At 44.1% G+C, this 17722-nt stretch overlaps 1 pseudogene; it reads right to left on the minus strand.

Annotated features, from left to right (window-relative positions):
* Window positions 1-7105: 7105 nt before the first annotated feature.
* Window positions 7106-17451, minus strand: LOC102884015 (annotated as a pseudogene).
* Window positions 17452-17722: the final 271 nt, after the last annotated feature.

Consider the following 17722-nt stretch of genomic DNA (forward strand, 5'->3'; position numbering starts at 1 on the left):
TCCCGCAATCTTCGCCTTTCCAGTAAGTTTATGTTTCTTAATCACATACAGACAGAAAAATGACACAAATTAACTTGGTAGAGAGCAAAAGATTATTATGTTGCTTTCATCCAGTGTATATCAAGCATCAAAACCACTTCCTAAGTGTCCATTTTAGGACAGGTGCTGTGTGGATTAGGGAGGGCCAGCCTGCAGGAGACCACTTGGGTACCAAGATGGGAAGTGATGAGCTAAATGAGAAGAGATCTTTTCTGCTGGGGAAATTGGGCTGAAGTTCACTCTCCCTGGGTCAGGGGAAAGAACAAGAATCTCTGTTAGCAGGGTCAGGCAGTCAGTGGCAAGACACACACCTTCCCTGAGGAGAGACAAAGCATCCTCCGTGAGTGTCCATATCTTTGTGTGTCGGCCTCGAGACACCACCGGGAAGCAATGTGGACCCTACACAAGTTGGTGGGAGACCAACAGTGAAAAGAGAGGGTGCTCCATCCAGGCAGGATGCAGCCCACAGGGAGAGGGAATGAGTCGGAAGGAAGATTCACAATTCAACTTGCCCTGGCAGCACATGGACTCAAGATAGTCTGAGTTCAAGAAAAGACATTTGTAAGAAGGAACCTGATGGGCAGAGAAAGCCAGGCAACACTTAGGATATTAACCAGTTTCCGCTGAAGCCTCCAAGAAAGAGAATGGAAATTGACCAAGTCAGAGGCTTTCAGAGAAAAGATGGGGGAGGAACAAAATAAGAAAGAGCATAGGGAGCAGGAAGTGGATGCATACATAAAATTGTTTGAAATAATTGTCCATGGAAAAGAAACAGAATAGATTACTTGGAATGCAGAAGGAGGAGAAATAAGTTTGGTGGGGACAGAATTTGGTCAAGGGATCCAGAGAGTCAAGCCTCTTCGTAAAAGGTCAACTATTGACCTTCCTCTTTTGACCACATGTCTCTTCCAAGAATAAAAGCCTATTGTTTGTGAAAGAGGAAAAGGCAGTCCAGTTAGACAAGGTTCCACCTGCTTCTGAGACCTGTTGTATTTGAAAAGCCATCCGTTTGCCTCCAGGAAAAGGCAAAGCACCCAACTTTAACTGTGTTCAGGGAAGAGGCTGTTGGGATCATGTCCTAGGAAGAGATGGGCTAGAAGGAATATATGTAGATAAACTTATGAAGAGGGAACAGAGTATGGGGTTTACTCTTACCTCCTCTGCCTTCTTACGTCTTCTCTGCTTAAACCAGATAGATCCAAGTTCCAGTTTCTGTGGAAGCCATTTGACACAGACACATGTGACACAAACAGACAGATTATGCTTTTTCTCCACAGGAACTGTGTCTTTTCTTGGCCCATGGTATATGACCCAGAGTCAATATAGGCTATGCTCTCATCCCCACGAACCAGGACACTTGACTCCCTGTCCCCAGAACCCCACTTCAGGATCCCAACATCTTATTTTCTCTTCACTCTGTCGTCAATCTGTGCTCTCCTCCCTGGCCAAGATTTTCTAGGTTTACAGTCACCGTTTCTCCCTGGCATGAGTGCACTTCTATATAAATAAACAACAGAACTGGGGTGAGGAGGTATGGGGGGGGGCCTCTCTCTGCTGTACTTAATCGTATCATTTTACCATTATGCTTTTCTTGAATGTTCTTGACAATGTGGGTTTGGTTAAGAAAGGTGAGGAATTGGGAGATGGACCCCTCCATTAACCCTAGAGTCCTGGACAGGGTGTTGGCTTCACTGTGTCCCACCATAGTCCACGTATACACCCAGCACAAGTGCCGATCCACTGGGCTATATCAAAGGTTTCAGGCCTAATTTGAATTTTTTTCCCTACTGGCAGGCAGTGCATGCCGTTCATCACTTTGTGTTGGCTGCAGGGCCAAAATTGTAAGAAGAGCTGGTGGTAAGGCGGGGTGAAGCGGGGGGGACTTCTGTATTGTGAGACTTTTTTCAGAAAAAGTTGGGTTTATGCTATCACTTTGGGGAGTAGTTTGGCAGCTTCTGCTGAAACTGAGAATGCACGTGCCATGTTACCAGCGTTCCCTTCCTCTGAGGAACTTTCCCACATGTGTCTAAAGAGACATGCACAGGGGTGATCAAAGCAGCGTAATGCTGGTGAAAACTGGGAGGTTATCTAAATGTCTATAAATAGTAACACAGAAAACGTAAAATGGCTTAGTAATAGGAGGGAATATTATTCAGCAGACAAAAAAATGAATGAGATCTGTAAGCTTCAGTGATGAATATCAAAAGAGTAGATAGCAAAGACATAATTGGGGGCAGAAAATAGCTAGTTAAAGAATGATTTATAACCGTATGATATTTATGGGCTTAAAAAAAACACAAAAGAATACTAGACAGCGTTTAGACTTAAGCACGAAGTACATTTCATAGACAGGACATGGACCTGTCCACGGATAGGAAAGATATACTTAAATTCCAAATAATGTTGCCTGTGGCAAAGAAGAGAGAAAATTCAGTGAGGGAGAAATGTAACGGAAACATCAACTTCAAAAATCTGAAGAAATATGACTGCTAGTAAGCATCCTTTCTGCATGATGAGTATATGCAAATTCTTTATGTTTCTAAGTTTCTATACTTAAAGTTTTAACCCCAATTTTAAAAAGAATGAAGAAAAGCTTTCTGTAACTGTGATAGCTTGTGAGAAGACATATCTTTTGGTTGTAAGTGACTGAAAACACAATTCAAACTGGCTTGACCTAGAAGAGGGAGAATTTTTGGTTTTCAGATCTGAAACACCCAGAGTATATCTGCTTTGAAGGGACATCAAATTCCTGGACTTGGTGTTTTGCTACCCTGCCTTCTTTTAAGCTGACTTCAGCCTCTCTCCTCAAAGTAGCCTCCAAAGTGATGTCCAGCATTCAGTTCTGGTTCAGTTCAGTAGAAGAGAGTTTCTTTCTCCTAAATAGTTAAAAGGGAAGCACCGGGCTAGCTGTCCTTGGCCTGGATTGTCACATGCTCATGTGTGAACCATCGTTGTGGTCAGAGGGAAACTATGCTGATGGCCCTGGTTCTGGGTCACACATCTAGCCCTGGAACATGAAGTGGAAAGTGAGGTCAGCTCCACCAAACCATATCACAGAGGGGGCGTGCAGGGTGCTGTCAAGAAAGCCAAAGCAACACATACCCACTTCTGATTGCTGGCTCATTTTGGAAAAGGGCTTGCAGAGCACGCTGTGATAAAACTATAATCTTCAAGTCCACCAATCAGTTCTGTCTTCCCTGCCTCCCTCTTATCACTCTGCACCCTGTCCCAGTAGTGAGGGTCCCTAATGGGAGTGGTATTGTAAATGCCAGAGCTAGGCTCATAGTAGACTTTCTATAAGCCATCAGTTCTCCATACAAGTTGGGGTAGGGGCTTAGCCTCTGCCAAGGGAGCTGGTTAGAATCTCAGAGGAGCATTTTGCAACAAGGATGGAGTGCATGGATTGAAAGTTCATATTTAACATAATTTTATTTTTGCCATATAATACTTGTTTAATGTAACACAAACTGCAGACAATTAACAACTTGTCAAAAAGGTATGTATTCAAAGACTGTGACATGCTAATGTGGAGGTATGGTATCTTGAGCCCAGCGTAAGGAGAAAGCACTCACATAAGTTTACATAAACCAACTAACCCAACTTCAAGTCAAAGTCCCTTTCCAATGGAAGCTCATCCTCCTCATCATTAACCTGAAAACCAGAGGGAGTTGAGGAAACTTGGCTAATGGTATTCTCAAACCTTCCTTTTTGTCCCTTAATGCAATGCTCCAGCAAACATTCACTTACCAGTAGGTACAATAGTCATTGCATTGAACTAGATTATATGAACTAGATGTTACTGAGTACTCTAGCAGCAAAATTGGGGTTTTGACTGGGGCTTTGTGAAGCTCCCCTTCTAAAATAAAGCACACTGGGTATGTTCCTAACGTTTGTTCTGACAAGCTTTCTTTAACCTTTGCTGACAAGAATCAAACATACCGTTTTTTCAGAATGACATGGGACAAATATAATTAGTATTGAACTTTCCCCTTCCTCCAGTTTATAGAATGTCTAAGATCAGAAATCCTACTTATATTTTTGATCAACACATCACTTAATGTAGATGAAGTAATCCTGCCCCATAAAACAAGAAGAAAAACTTCAGAGAATCTTTAGAATAAGAATTCTCACTACCATAAAGTGATGAACATACCGACCTGAGCAGAGCGATTATATCTTGTCCATCTAAACTGGTCTTGTTACTTTTTATTTCATGGCTGAACAGTTCTGATTTTTATGTCTCATAATTAATACATCAAAAAGCTTTGCATTTGACCAAACAGACTTTAAACTCATATCTCTGGAAGTTTAAGCAGCATTAAACTTTAACTATACAATTTTGAATCATTAAATGCTTATACACCAGGTAGCAAAATGCTTTATATATGTGCAGTTGCATTCAGAGAATAAGCATAGTTTATCATCTCACTAGATCGATAACCCTCAAACTTGTTGATCTGAGGGCCCCTATACTCTTAAAGCCTACTGAGGACCCCAAGAGATTTTTTTATGTTTACATAGGTTATAGCTATTGACATTTACCATATTAGAAATTAAAACAGAAAAAAATTAAAATACATATTAATTTATTTTAAAATAATAATTATAAAGCCATAACATGTTAATATAAATGACACATTTTCATGAAAATAACTTTTGCGAATCTCTTTACTGTCTGGCTTAACAGAAGGTAGATATGTATTTTCATATCTGCTCTGCATTCATGTGATATCACATGTCAGGTAGCCTCTGAAAAACACCACGGTACATTAATTCATGAGAGAATGAGGGTGAAGAAAGCAATTACCATCTTCATATCATTATGAAAATAGTTTTGACCTCGCAGATCCCTGAAAGGTCCTCTGCCCCCACCCCGACCCAGGGATCTTCAGACCACACTTGGAAAACTCCTTTACGAGATTCACATATTTGGATGTCATCTGGATCGGTTTTTCCATGATGTGTGATTTCTATGGAATAAAAGAAGAAAAGAATGGAGGAGCCGACTGAAGAACTCCTAACATATAACAGTGTCTAAAATAACCACTGAAATAATAAAAACAGAGCATACAATTTCCAAGTTAGTGATATGAGAAATGAATATGTGAATATAAGAAATGAGAAGAAATAAAAAGACAATCTCAAAGTAAGGCAAGAGGAGAGAAAAAGGAAACATTAAAAGGTGAGGAAAATAGAAAGCAGAAAATAAGATGGTAGATGTTTCGGTTTTTACTTAAATGAAGTTGTTCACTATGATAATTCATGTGAACGAGTACAATTATTATTTGGCCATGTGTGGTATATATGTATATTTTGGTATGTGTGTATATTTTAATAAAAGTGCTTAAAAATAAGATGGCAGAAATAAGTTGAAATATATTGGAAATTATTATTATATAAATATAAATGAATAAGATGATATAGTTAAAAGATAAGTACTATCAAATTGTCAGATCCAATTACAAAATATCCAACCACTCTATAAACAGCTTATAAAAGACACGTCTAAAACATAACATTATAGAAGGTTTAAAAGTAAAAGAATGGACAGAGATATACTAGGAAAGTACTAAGCAAAAAAACAAGTTTGTGTGGCTGTATTAAGTATCAGACAAAATAGATTTTAAGGCAAAAGGAATTATGATGAGTTTAATTAACCGGGAAGACAGAAGTACAAGGAGAAATAGACAAATTCACCACCATAGAAAAGCATGTAACACATCTCATGATGTAGCTGATAGATCATATAGACAAAATAAATAAAAGTTATTAAGATTTGAACATCACAAATTAACAAGTTTGATCTAAGGCACATAAAGAGAACATGGCCCCCAGCAATTGCAGAATCTATGTTCTTATCACACCTGGAACATTAGATAGACTACATTCTAGGCCAAAAACCAATTTTCAACAAATTTCGAAGAACTGGTATCATTCAAACAATATTCTCTGACCGCAGTGCAATTTAGTTAGAAATGAGTAACAAAAAGATCAAGAAAAAAACCCATATGCTTGAAAATTAAAAAATGTTTCTAAACTCAAGAGTCAAAGGAAAAAATTATATGGAAATTAAAGCCAACTTAGAACTCAAAATAATGAAAAATCTGTGAATCAAAACATCCCACTAACACTGCTCTTAGAAGGAAATTTATAGTCTTACACACTTATATTAGCAAAGAAGAAAGGCAAAAAATTAATGAGCACGCAACCTTAAAAAGTTAGAAAAAGAACAACTGAAAAGACATAATAAAGGAAAAGGAAAGAAACAATGAGGTAAAATTAGACATTAATGAAGTAGAAAACAAAGATAAATGCCAGAGAAGATCTTGGTTTTTTGAAAAGACAAATTAACAGACCTCTGGCAAGACTAATCGAGGAAAAAAGAAGACACAAATACACAATGTTGGGGACTGGAAATAAGACATAACTATTAAAAAAAAAAAATACCCTGACTTGAGTTTCTTCACACTAGCACTGACTCTGCTCCTTTCTTGCATATTTTATAGACCTGAGCCAGCAATGGTTTTGATTGAGGTGCTGGTCCTCTGGGCTCACAAGCAGGATTGTATCCGGTTCTCCAGATTCTTGCCTGTGCTGGATGTTCAGAGCCAAGGGTAGAGCAAGGAGCTCTATAGTAGGTGAGAGGATACCATCTTATGGATACTGAATAGAGAAGATAAAGAATTCCAAGACTCTGCTATTCCAGGATAAAGGGCTTGTGGTTTATGAAGCAGTGCCAAATACCAATAAGGAAATGTCACAAACTCTGGGGAACAAAATGAAAACACTCACTAGAATGGACGAGTTGGGTTTGACACGCTCACTGCTCTTCTTTGCTTCTTCAGCTAGGCACAGGAAAACTCACCCCAGCTCTTTTCATTGTTCCCCTTTTTGAGCTCTCCTCTGCAAAAGAAGTGACACCAAGTGCCAAATTTAGTCTCCTGTGAAGCTGACATTAGCCATACCTAAGCTCCCATTTCCTCTCTCGGCAGCCGGCCCTCTAACTCTTCTTCTTCAACATCCTGACAGTAAGGCAACCAAGCTCCATGGCCTCTGTAGACTTTTATCAAAAACTTGTGGACAGCTGAGGAAAAAAATGGAAAATCAAAGGGTCAACGTCAGCATTGAGAGCGCTGAGCAGTAGCGTGCATGCTTGTCAGCTTTGACTTCTCTAGAGAAACCCCACCACATGAGACACATTGTAGGGCCCAAAACAGACCAGGAAATTGAAGAGGGTCACTGTGGCCAGCCCACGGATCTCCAGCACTTCCAGGTCCTCACTTGGGGCCGGGAGAGCATGATATGCCAATAATAGAAGATGGTGACCACCATGGGGTGAAGAAGAGGACCATGCACAGCTTGTCCATATGGGCCCTCCCTTCAGACTGTGGTTGCCTCCTTTAGAAAGTCCGCCGAGGTTCATATTTCTCCATGTGTCACCCGCTCATCCCCTATCTCCACCCCACCTCCTAGCCAGCATGTTTCCCAGCTGGCCTGACTCTAGGTTCCTGACGGCAGCCTCTTTCACATACTTCCTGGACTGTCTGGGCTTGTTATTTCTGCTCTTATGGGGTGAAGAAGAGGACCACGCACAGCTTGTCCACATGGGCCCTCCCTTCAGACTGTGGATGCCTCCTTTAGAAAGTCCGCCGAAGTTCATACTTCTCCATGTGTCACCCACTCATCCCTTATCTCCAGCCCACCTCCTAGCCAGCACGTTTCCCAGCTGGCCTGACTCTAGGTCCCTGATGCCAGCCTCTTTCACACACTTCCTGGACTGTCTGGGCTTGTTATTTCTGCTCTAACATTCCTAGCTGTGTGGCTTGAGGTAAATTATTTAGCCTCTCTGTGCCCCATTTGTTCATCTCTAAAAAGGGATACTAGTTGTCCCATTTTTTAGGCCAATTATGAGAATTTTATGAAATAATGAATGTAAAGTGCTGAGCACAGTATATAACCTAGAGTGAGTGCTGATCAATTAAGAGATATTATTACCATGCAAATAGGGGCCGAGGGTCTGCCAGGGGCAGGAGTAAAACTGGAGTCAGATCTGATTTGGGTCTGTGGCCTACTTCTGGCAGCTCTGTCCCTGGACAAGTCATAATCTCTCTGACCCTTGGTTTGTTTTTTTAAATATGGATGATGCTGACTGTACAAGCAGGGTAACCATGCCTCTTGGTTTGTCAAGACTGTCTCTGTTTCACCTGTTGTCCTGGCATACTTATTAATAGTACACAGAAAGGATACTTGTTATCCCCAAGGGGACCTTGGGTGCTGGGCTCAGAGGGGGCTCCAGGCTACCCGTTCCCTGTTATTGATGTTGATGCAGCCCCAGCTGGTCTGGGTTGGGCACAGAAAGGGCCTTATTAGTTCATATTCCAGGTGCTGAGGGTGACCTCATGCAGGCCTCAGTTTTAAGGTCAGATACAAAGGGATGAAATGCAAGACAAAGGCTGCTGGCCCCCTGCCTGGCTCCAAACCCCAGCTCTGGTGGGTCACCGTGGGCCTTCTGATCCAGCTCAGCCCCAATTAGTGCACTTGGAGAGGGGCCTGGCAATGGCCTCCAGGCTGTGGCTTTCTGGGGCTCCCTGCACACCTCACTGCATTCAGGCCCTGGCATCAGCCCTGATCCAGCTGTGCCCAAGCCCTTTCCTGCCCCTCAGCTCATCAGTGCCTTTTGGACCAACGGCATTTAGATGTATGTGGCCTATGACAGTTTATCATCTGGCCACCTACAAATATACTTCATCTTAAAGATGCATGAGGGACATTCGATGATCAGAGAGCTGCATAGCTGCACAGGAAGCACCACATCCAGCTGCTCTTGGATGAAGTTCTCATAACAGACAGGGAGGCCTTTGGCATCACTCATCACATCGTTGGTTGGTAAGTATTGGACAATGATTCCAATGCTGCATTGCCTAAAAGACAAGATCTGGAAGACCAGAGCAGCAGTCACTCCACCCATGGGCTGGTGGGACAGCCTGTACTGCATGAGAACAGGTACTCCCAGGTAGCACTCGATGCTGATATCTGCCAGGAGCCATGTTCTGCAGTACATGCCGCGGTAGAAACCACAGCCAGCGAGAGCACAGAGCATGTCCTCCAAGGCCAGGAGAAATTATACGCAGCCTCAACGATCTTGAAGGGAAGCGGCAGCAGCAGCAACAGGAGTTCCTCCAGCATCAGGCTGAGCAGGAGGATGTGGACCGGTGCAGGGTGGGGCTGGCAGACCTGCCCCACGAAGGCACGTAGGCCAGGAGGTTGGCAAAGAGAACAATGAGAAGAGATATGATGTAGACAAAGAGAAATCCCAGGCTTCAGGGCTTCGTTACATCTTCTCTCCCTCCTTCGCCGAGTGATTATTGTTAACCCATCAAACTGACTACCATTCTACTTCTGCGTGCCATGGGGAAAGAAGGCCTCCTTGCTCCCGAACCAAATTACTTCTTTAGCACCTTCCCCTGCTCCATTTCCACCCTACCAAAGAGAGAAAGAGGGAGGGAAGGACAGAGAGAGAGAGGGAGAGGGAGAGAGAGAAGAAAAAAAAATTAGTCTCCTAAGAATTTGATGTCTCAGATCTGAAAAGTTCTGAGCTCTCCAAGTGCCCACTAGAAACGGCATTTTGTGAATGTGGTGCCATTATCTGTCTTGTTCATCATTGTATTCCTAGCACCTAGAATTGTGCCTAACACATAGTAGGTGCTCAACAAATACCTGGCAACTAATAAGTGGCTACATTGGCTGAGGGGAAAGAAACAGCTGCTTCATTACAAAGAGGAGGGAAGCCTGAGACTGTCTCTGAGATTCTCCAAATTCTACTCAGCCTGGTTGTGGCTTTTTTTCTCTCCTTATCGTTGCCTCTTTTCTTTTTCTTTTCTCTCTTTAAGTCACTGGGCTTGAACATAAATTTCTCACCTCCACCTCTGAATGGGAATTTGATTAAGCCCAGGGTTGAGTCCCAGATGCGCAGGTTCTTGATTCCATGCTGAGTCATTCGAAGAAAACCTGTAGGTTTGGGTGGGGTGATAGAAGGGGCCTGACTTGGGCCAGGTAACCAGGTTTCCAGTCCCGGCCATGCTTCAGATCAATCATGTGACCCTGGGAAAATCACTCAGGTTCTCTCAGCATCAATTTGTCTTCCTCTGAACCACACATAAGCAGTGATTTCACCAGAACTACCGCAGTTCCCAGTAGCCTGCCTACAAATTCACCCTTTCTCTCCCACTGAAGAAAGCATATGTACATGAGATTTATGTCAACCAAGAGTCACTTTTAATATCCACTCACCTATCATTAAGGTAGACACTTAAGGCTTTGAGTCCTTAACCTGTTACTGGTAACGGATTACTGGTGCCCATCTGTGCAGCTCATTCCCAAATTGGAAGATCTTGGAGCAGAGGATCAGGTGAACAGGAAGCTTGCCTTTTACTTTCCTCCTGCTCTTACCTGTGCCCAGTCCTCACCAGCACCATTTCTCCATTGCCTTGTCCTGGCCCCTTTCCTATTTCTATGACTGCTAGGACACTGAGAGACAGAATCAGAGCTGCTTGCAGACCGTGGTGGGCTATGTGAGGACCCCTGGCTCTCTGCGGACACTTTAACACATGGCGCCACTTTCTTATTGGGTTCGCATGTGTCTAGGGATTCTAGAGAGGTTTGGTGAGGCGTGGCTGAAGAATAGCCAACTCAGCTGGGTGCTGACTAGGGAAAACTGGCCAAGCAGGAGTGTGACCAGGGTCAGGGATGGGAGAACCTGAGAAAACTGGCAATGCACAAGCTCATTTGGCAGAATCAGCCCAGGGAACAACGTCAAAGAGGAAACCTGAATTATGAAAGCAGAACGAAGCCTGAAAGACTAAACATGGCTTGAGATCTAGAGATCAGTTAGAATTGTGGGAACAGAGATTTGGGGGAAACGGAGAGGTCTGAGTGGCCTGAAAAAGAGTTCAACTCTTGATCTTCCTTTGTCTGACACATAGCAAGTTCTTGGGAGACCCTGAATAGCAGAAAAGCCTATTCCACATGTTGGTAAATGTCCATTTAGGGCTGATCTTCAAGAGCTGACTGCTTGGGAACAGGATGAGGCTAGATGCTCAGATTAGTGAGCAAGTCCTTGGAGAAGGCACCCTAAAATCTGACCCAGAAAAAGAAAAGGACGAGAGGTCAAAGTGGCCACAGGGTTGCCCAGCTGGGACACAGGGTGAGGAGTTTATTCCCAGGGGAGGGAGAAAGCCGGAATAGTAAGAGATTAAGAAAACTGAATGGGGACACCAGAGAGAATCGGGTGGAGGGATTAAACAAGGTGAGGCGGGAGGCACCAAGTAGCGCTGGTCTTCCTGGTCGGAGAAACGCCCTGTTATTCAACTGGCCAATAATTTAGTAGTCCTCCCTTCTGTGCCAGCCTGTTTGCTGACCTTCTCTGTCGATGGATAGTTGGAGTTCATATGAGCAAAGCTTCATTTAAGCACCTGGATCTGGCCATCCCTGAAGACACTTGCCTCAGACTTTTCAATTGCATAGCCAATCAATTTCCATTTTTGCTTAATCAGCTGGGGCAAGTTCTTTATTAATTGATTCTATTAATATCGAGAATCATGATATTAATACAACCAATTGGTGAATAACTTGTTACTAATAACAAAAGAATAAATGTTTCTAAATTATATCCATTGTGATATTTATAAAATAAACTAGATTCAAGGCTATCTGTATAATAACGTCACTAGTTCACTTGTACTCTGACATGCAAGGGTTAGAGTCACAGTCATGCGCTAGGAATGGCATGAGCTCTGGGTGTGCTGGTAACTGGCTTCACATACCTGGTTAGCAAAGGTAACTTAAATCAGAAGAAGTGTGTTCTTCAGTTTTAAAAGTGCTTCCACACATATTATCATACTTCAGTCATAAAACAATCCTGTGAGTTTGGTTCCTTACGCCTTCTTCATAAAGGAGGACTCTGAGGTCCAGGGAGGCTAAACACCTTCCTCAAAGCCACATGGTGGTCATACCTGGACAAGAATCTGTGTTGGTCTTCCAGGCCCAGTGCTCCTTTTATTCCACCAGCTTCCTCAAAAATCAGGAGCCAGCGTATGGAACTCAGAGATGGCAGTACAGAATTTTGTCCAGCAGCAGCTGGGTGTGGTGCAAGGAACACTAAAAAGCTAAATGCTAGGACCCTGGGAGGGGAACTGGGCCTGCTGGTGCTTCTGCCTGGGCCTGAGGGAATAGGAAACATTAGAGAGAAGTTACTGTTCTACGTGTTTTATATGCTCTAATCCACTGTGTTAGCTCTCCCAAAGGCTCTGGTTGCAGGAAGACAAAGACTCACTTCCTTCTCCAGAGATACAGACACCTGCCTGCATCCTTGTGCATCTGTCTTTTGTTCCTTTATTCAACTGCATTTATTGAGTACCTGCTCCATATCAGGCCTTGCTAAGGTATGGGAAATATTATGGTGAACAGAACCAAGAAGCTACCAGCTCTCATGAAAGTTTACGTTCTGGAAGCACACTGGACACTCTGGACACTGGAGTTGAAGAATATTGCCACACCCCTTCCGGCCTAGCATTTGGGCTTGCCAGGACTCAGATGCACTTTAGATGTCTACTACATGACTAAACTAATAAAAGACCCAAGATAGCTAACGACATTGTTTTGATAATGTAAGTGTGGCTTCCTCCCTGTTTCTGGGCCAAGGGGTAATGAGAGGTAGCAAATAAAAAAATGCTTGTTTGTTTAACCCGAAAGGATGTCTATGTATATATTTCTAATTATTTGACCTAACAAAAAGTTTTACTGGGGCAATATAAAACCAGAACTGTGACTCCAGTAGCACCTCCCAGTCACCAGGAACTGCTGACAAACAAAAGGTAAATAAATAAAACAATTTCAGATTTGGGTCAAGCACGAGGAAGGAAACAAAACACAGGAATGTACTAAGGAGAAGAGGACTCTTTTAGATGGTGTTGCCAAGGAAGGGCTTTCTGAGGAAAGACAGAGAAGTAACCAACTGTTGAATTTCTGCTGATGATGCAGCAGTTTTGGTAAAAGCCTGGCCCGAGAGCAGAGCCAGATGAGGCAGAGGCAGCTCCAACTCTGCCACTTCATTAAAGAGCCCGAAGATTTCCTTTCAGAGGCTACTACCCCTTGCCCAAAAAAATAATCAGAATAAAGCAAGGTTCACAAGTGGCAGCCTGTGCTCTAGGAAAGGACTGTCGGTGGCATGGAATAGAAGGAATCAGGAGAGGGCCGCACTGTTGGGGGCAAGGCAAGAGGTTCAGTTCCAAGGGACAGACAGAACCGGGAAGGGAAAAGATCACAGAAAGAGAGCAGAGTCGGAGACATACTAATGGAGAGACTGCACGGTGCTGAACTGAGCTAGAGGGGGAGAGCGAGATCAGATAAGATTGTAGGCACGACACAGAGAGACACGTCTTCTGTCCGCGGGAACTTCTGACTCAGAGACTATTGACATTCTCTCTCTTGAGCAGGAGAGGAATAGGAGAAGTTGCAGCTGGACTGCTTTGACAATCTGTCCAGAAAGTGAGTATAATCCGTCCCATATGCGTCCACTGGGAAAAGGGTGAGAATTGCTCCTGTAAAGTTTAGTTGCCTGGCTACCATTTACAACAAAGAAGTTTTGCAATTTTGCAAAGTGGTTTTTTGCTTATGTTACCTCGTTTATTCCTCCAAACAACTCTGCTCTACTCACTGAGGCCTACAATCCACAATGAGGCCCAGAGAGGTTAAGTGACTTCCAGCTGATCAGACAGAGCTCACATGGGAATCCAGGCTAACTTCCCAAAGCCTGAGCTCTGCCTTTAAAAGGTTCAAGAAGGAACCAGGCCAAAAAGCATTTACAATGGTCAGCTGGCTCCCCTACTGCCTCTGGTCCATATCTTTGCAACCGAGCCTCAGAGTTTCGCTGAGCACCAGGTGTCCAGAACAGGACTATGAACGTGAACAGCTGCAAAACAGCTATTGGACCCACTTTTTTTCCTGTTATAGTGGCTCTCAAACCTTAGGGTGCACCAAAATCTCCTGAAGGGCTGGTGAAAACCCAAATTGCTGGACCCCATCTCCAGAGTTTCTGACTCAGCAGGTCTGAGGTAGGAGGTCAAGAATGTGCATTTCTCACAAGTTCCCAGGTGATGCTGATGCCCCTGGCCCAGGGGCCGCACTTTGAGAATGACTAATCTATGATATAATAGGTATCTGCCCCCAACCCCAGAGGGAAGAGTGGCCATGGGACTCTGGAATCCTGATGAAAAGAATTCTTCAGGTGGAGAAGTAGAGGGCTAGAAGAATTCAACAGAGACCTAAGAAGCTGGTTTTTCATGAGGCATAGGATAGAAAAATCTAGAAAGAAAAGAAGTAGCAAGGTAAGATCAAAAAGAGTCTGTAGGAACCAGTGTGTTATGAAGTAGAGGACAGAATGCTGTGGTCTAGCCTTGTGTTTCACCTCAATTATCGAATAGCTGTATCTCAACTTTTACTATGTCCATATACCACCTGCATTATGATTTACTTATGAATTTTTTAAATGGACTTAATTTTCTTACATATAATTTAGTCTCTTATTCTAAATAAAAATAAAATAATAATAGTAACAGCCAGTACTTATAAGTGTTTGCTATGTCCCTGACACATACACACATACAAACGTTTATACACATATGTTCACAGGCACACACGTACACGCGCACATACATCTATATATTCATTTCAATCCTCACAGTAACCCCATTTTTCAAATGAGGACACTGAGGCCTGGAGAAGATGAGTAACCCCGCCCGAGGCCACATAGCTAACGAGTAGCAGAGCCAGGATTCCAACCCACATGGCTGGCTACAGAGTCTATGAAATTAGGGGTTGAGTGGATTAACTATAGGTTAGGTAATTTATGAAAGAACACATAGCTAGCAATGAGATGGGAACTGAGATCTGAATACGAGTATGACTCTAAACCCTGAGTCTCAAACTCCTCCGTACATTCTCACACAGGTTATGGATAGTAATGAATGGGGTGCTGAGCTGGGGCGGAATCGTGGACAGGAGCTTAGAGCTTGGCCTGAATGAATGCTGGGCACAGCTCCTTCCTTCGAATTGTGCTTGAGGTGCCGTCCCGCCTTCTCAGTACCTCTCAACCTTTAGTGAAAATAAACCAAAAGCTGACCTTTACTAGTCTATATCATAAAAACAAATGTTTTTGGTTTTGGTTTTGGGCTATAAGATTACATCAAGTATGCTCTTTCAAAGTGCTTACTTCGTACCATCCCCCGCCCCCTCTCTCTAAATATCCCCACCATCCTCTGCTCTTCAGAGATACAGAAGCCAGTGGTCGGCCAGGCCTGGGAAACAAACACTGGCCTATATAAAAGTTTCTTAAGGCTCTGTAGGTGAGAATAGAGTCTGTCTTCAGTATGACTCCCCAGTGCCCCCAGGAAAGCATGGGACAGGGGTAGGGTTGTGTCATGGAAGTGTGACGCTTCTCATATCACATCAGACTGGAGGGCTGTGAAAGAGGGAAGGAGAAGAGGCCAGCTGGCAAACAGCAGGAAGAACTCAGCTTTGCCCCAGGTTGGCCCACCCATGCCGGAAACTCTCCCTCCTCTACCTGCTTATCCAGGCTTAAAACCTGGAGAGGAACAGAATAGGAAGGCCCCTGGGTGACCAGTGGCAGAAAGGAAGTAACGGCTGGGGCTAAGGTCATGGGAGCCACTTGTGGCTTGAACTCTATTCCAGAATCAGGTTCCTCAGTCATGTTCATCCTGCAGTCCCTTCCGTGTAGGCGTGGGTGGCAGGACAAGACTCAAGAAGAAAAGCAGCACTCTTCTTTCTCGACACTTCTTGCTAGTGAGTTTGTGTTGTTTACTCAAATCCAGAATGTTATGAACATCTATAGAAAATAACAGAAGCAAAATGAAGCAAGGAAAGTTAGTCAAGAGACAAAAACCAGTCTCTTCCTTTATGATTCTCCTGATCCAGAAAGTGGGTCTGTGCAGGCAGACAGTGATACCTGGAAAGAACAGAGAGATAAATGACAGGTGCCAGGCCCTTGCAGGGGCTCCTGACTCCTTAGGCTCCCCTAAAGCCTGAGGAAGAACAAGGCTTTGATAGACAGTGCGGCAAGACACTCTTGCACTCCAACAGGTAACCAGAGGGGTCATTTCACTTCTCTGCCAAAAATCCTTCTACGGTTTCCTCCTACTTGGAGAATAAAGTCTAAAGCCTCGCTTTGGACTACAGAGCCCTCCGTGGCTAGCTTTCCCTCCCTGCAGTCACCTCTCTGACCTCATTTCCCATCACTCTCCTGCATGCTCCTTTTGCCTCAGCTGCACTGGCCTCCCTTCAGGTCCTCCATCACACCAGGCTTTGTGTTGTCCCAGGGTCTTTGCACAAAGGGTCTAGTCTGCCCAGAGCGCTCCCTCCCCAGCTCTTTACCTGGAGAGCTCCTTCAGGCAGAGTTCTGCTCAAGTGACACCCCTTCAGGGAGCACTTCCCTGCCACTCAGTTAAAACATCTCACCTCCCATCCCAGGTGACTCTTAGATTGTCCTACTTTATTTCTGTCATGGAATGTGCCACAACAATAAATTATCCTCTATATTCATATAGATACTAGTCTATTCTCTCCATCCCCGCTGGAATGTAAGTTCCATGAAGGCAAGAACCATGTCTGTCTTGTCTGATGCTCGATCCCCGTTCATTCACGAAGATGTGAAACACATAATCTGGTTGTTACCTTGCCCTCAGATGTCTAGTCCAAGAGACTTTCAGGCATGTCTGAGGAGGCTAGGGCTGTCCTGAGCCCACGAAGCTCAGAGAGAGGACGCTAGGGAGGAGAGAGGAGATGGCACAGAGACCAGGACTAGCACACTGGGAAAGAAAGTAGGTTTAGGAGCAAGAGCTGAGCCTGATTCACTAGACAACAATGAACTTTGTGGTGCTACCTGGATTCAACATTTTCTTGGGCTGTCTGGAGCCCCTGGACTTGAAAACCAGTAGCCCCAATTTCTATAAAATGTACTCTGCTGGCCAAGGAATAACATGTGATGCAAAACTGGAGAGATTGACCTGTTTTGACTGGTTCATGCTGGGAAAGGAACAGGAACTTGATGAACTTGCTGAAGTCTGGGGGCGGGGGTGGAGAGGAAGGGAGGTGAAGAAAGAACAGAAGGAAGGGGTAAGAAACATCTGGAGAGTAAATAGTAAAAGGAATCCTCCTAAGTCTGGCTTGCGTGGATTACGGATATAAAGAGAGGCCTGGGAGAGCAGTCAGAACTTGGATGCTGAGAGAGATATAGTTAGATTCGCAGAGGCAGAGATTTGGGGAGAAGCAAAGAGCTTACCGACTGCCTTTCTTCTCCCTGACGAGTGACTTCTGTTGGTGGGACAGCTCTCTGGCCATGCCGGTGCTTGCAGGCATGCGCTCCCTCTCAGAACCCTGGAGACTTTCCCCAGGAGCACAGTGGGAAGCACTTTAAAGCACTGCATCTGGAGAGGAGGTGTTCTGGAGCACACACCAGAGGGCCCTGTGGCTTGTGGAGGACTAAGTGGAGGATGTCACTCTCGGGAACAATCTGACGGGTGGCAGATATGAGGAAAAGTAGATAGGGTATGAATATGAAAGCAAGGAGATGCTTACACCAGTGCCAGGCCAGACAGAAGCCCCAGGTAGA

Source organism: Pteropus alecto, unplaced genomic scaffold (assembly GCF_000325575.1).
Source record: "Pteropus alecto unplaced genomic scaffold, ASM32557v1 scaffold9, whole genome shotgun sequence".
Taxonomy (NCBI): domain Eukaryota; kingdom Metazoa; phylum Chordata; class Mammalia; order Chiroptera; family Pteropodidae; genus Pteropus; species Pteropus alecto.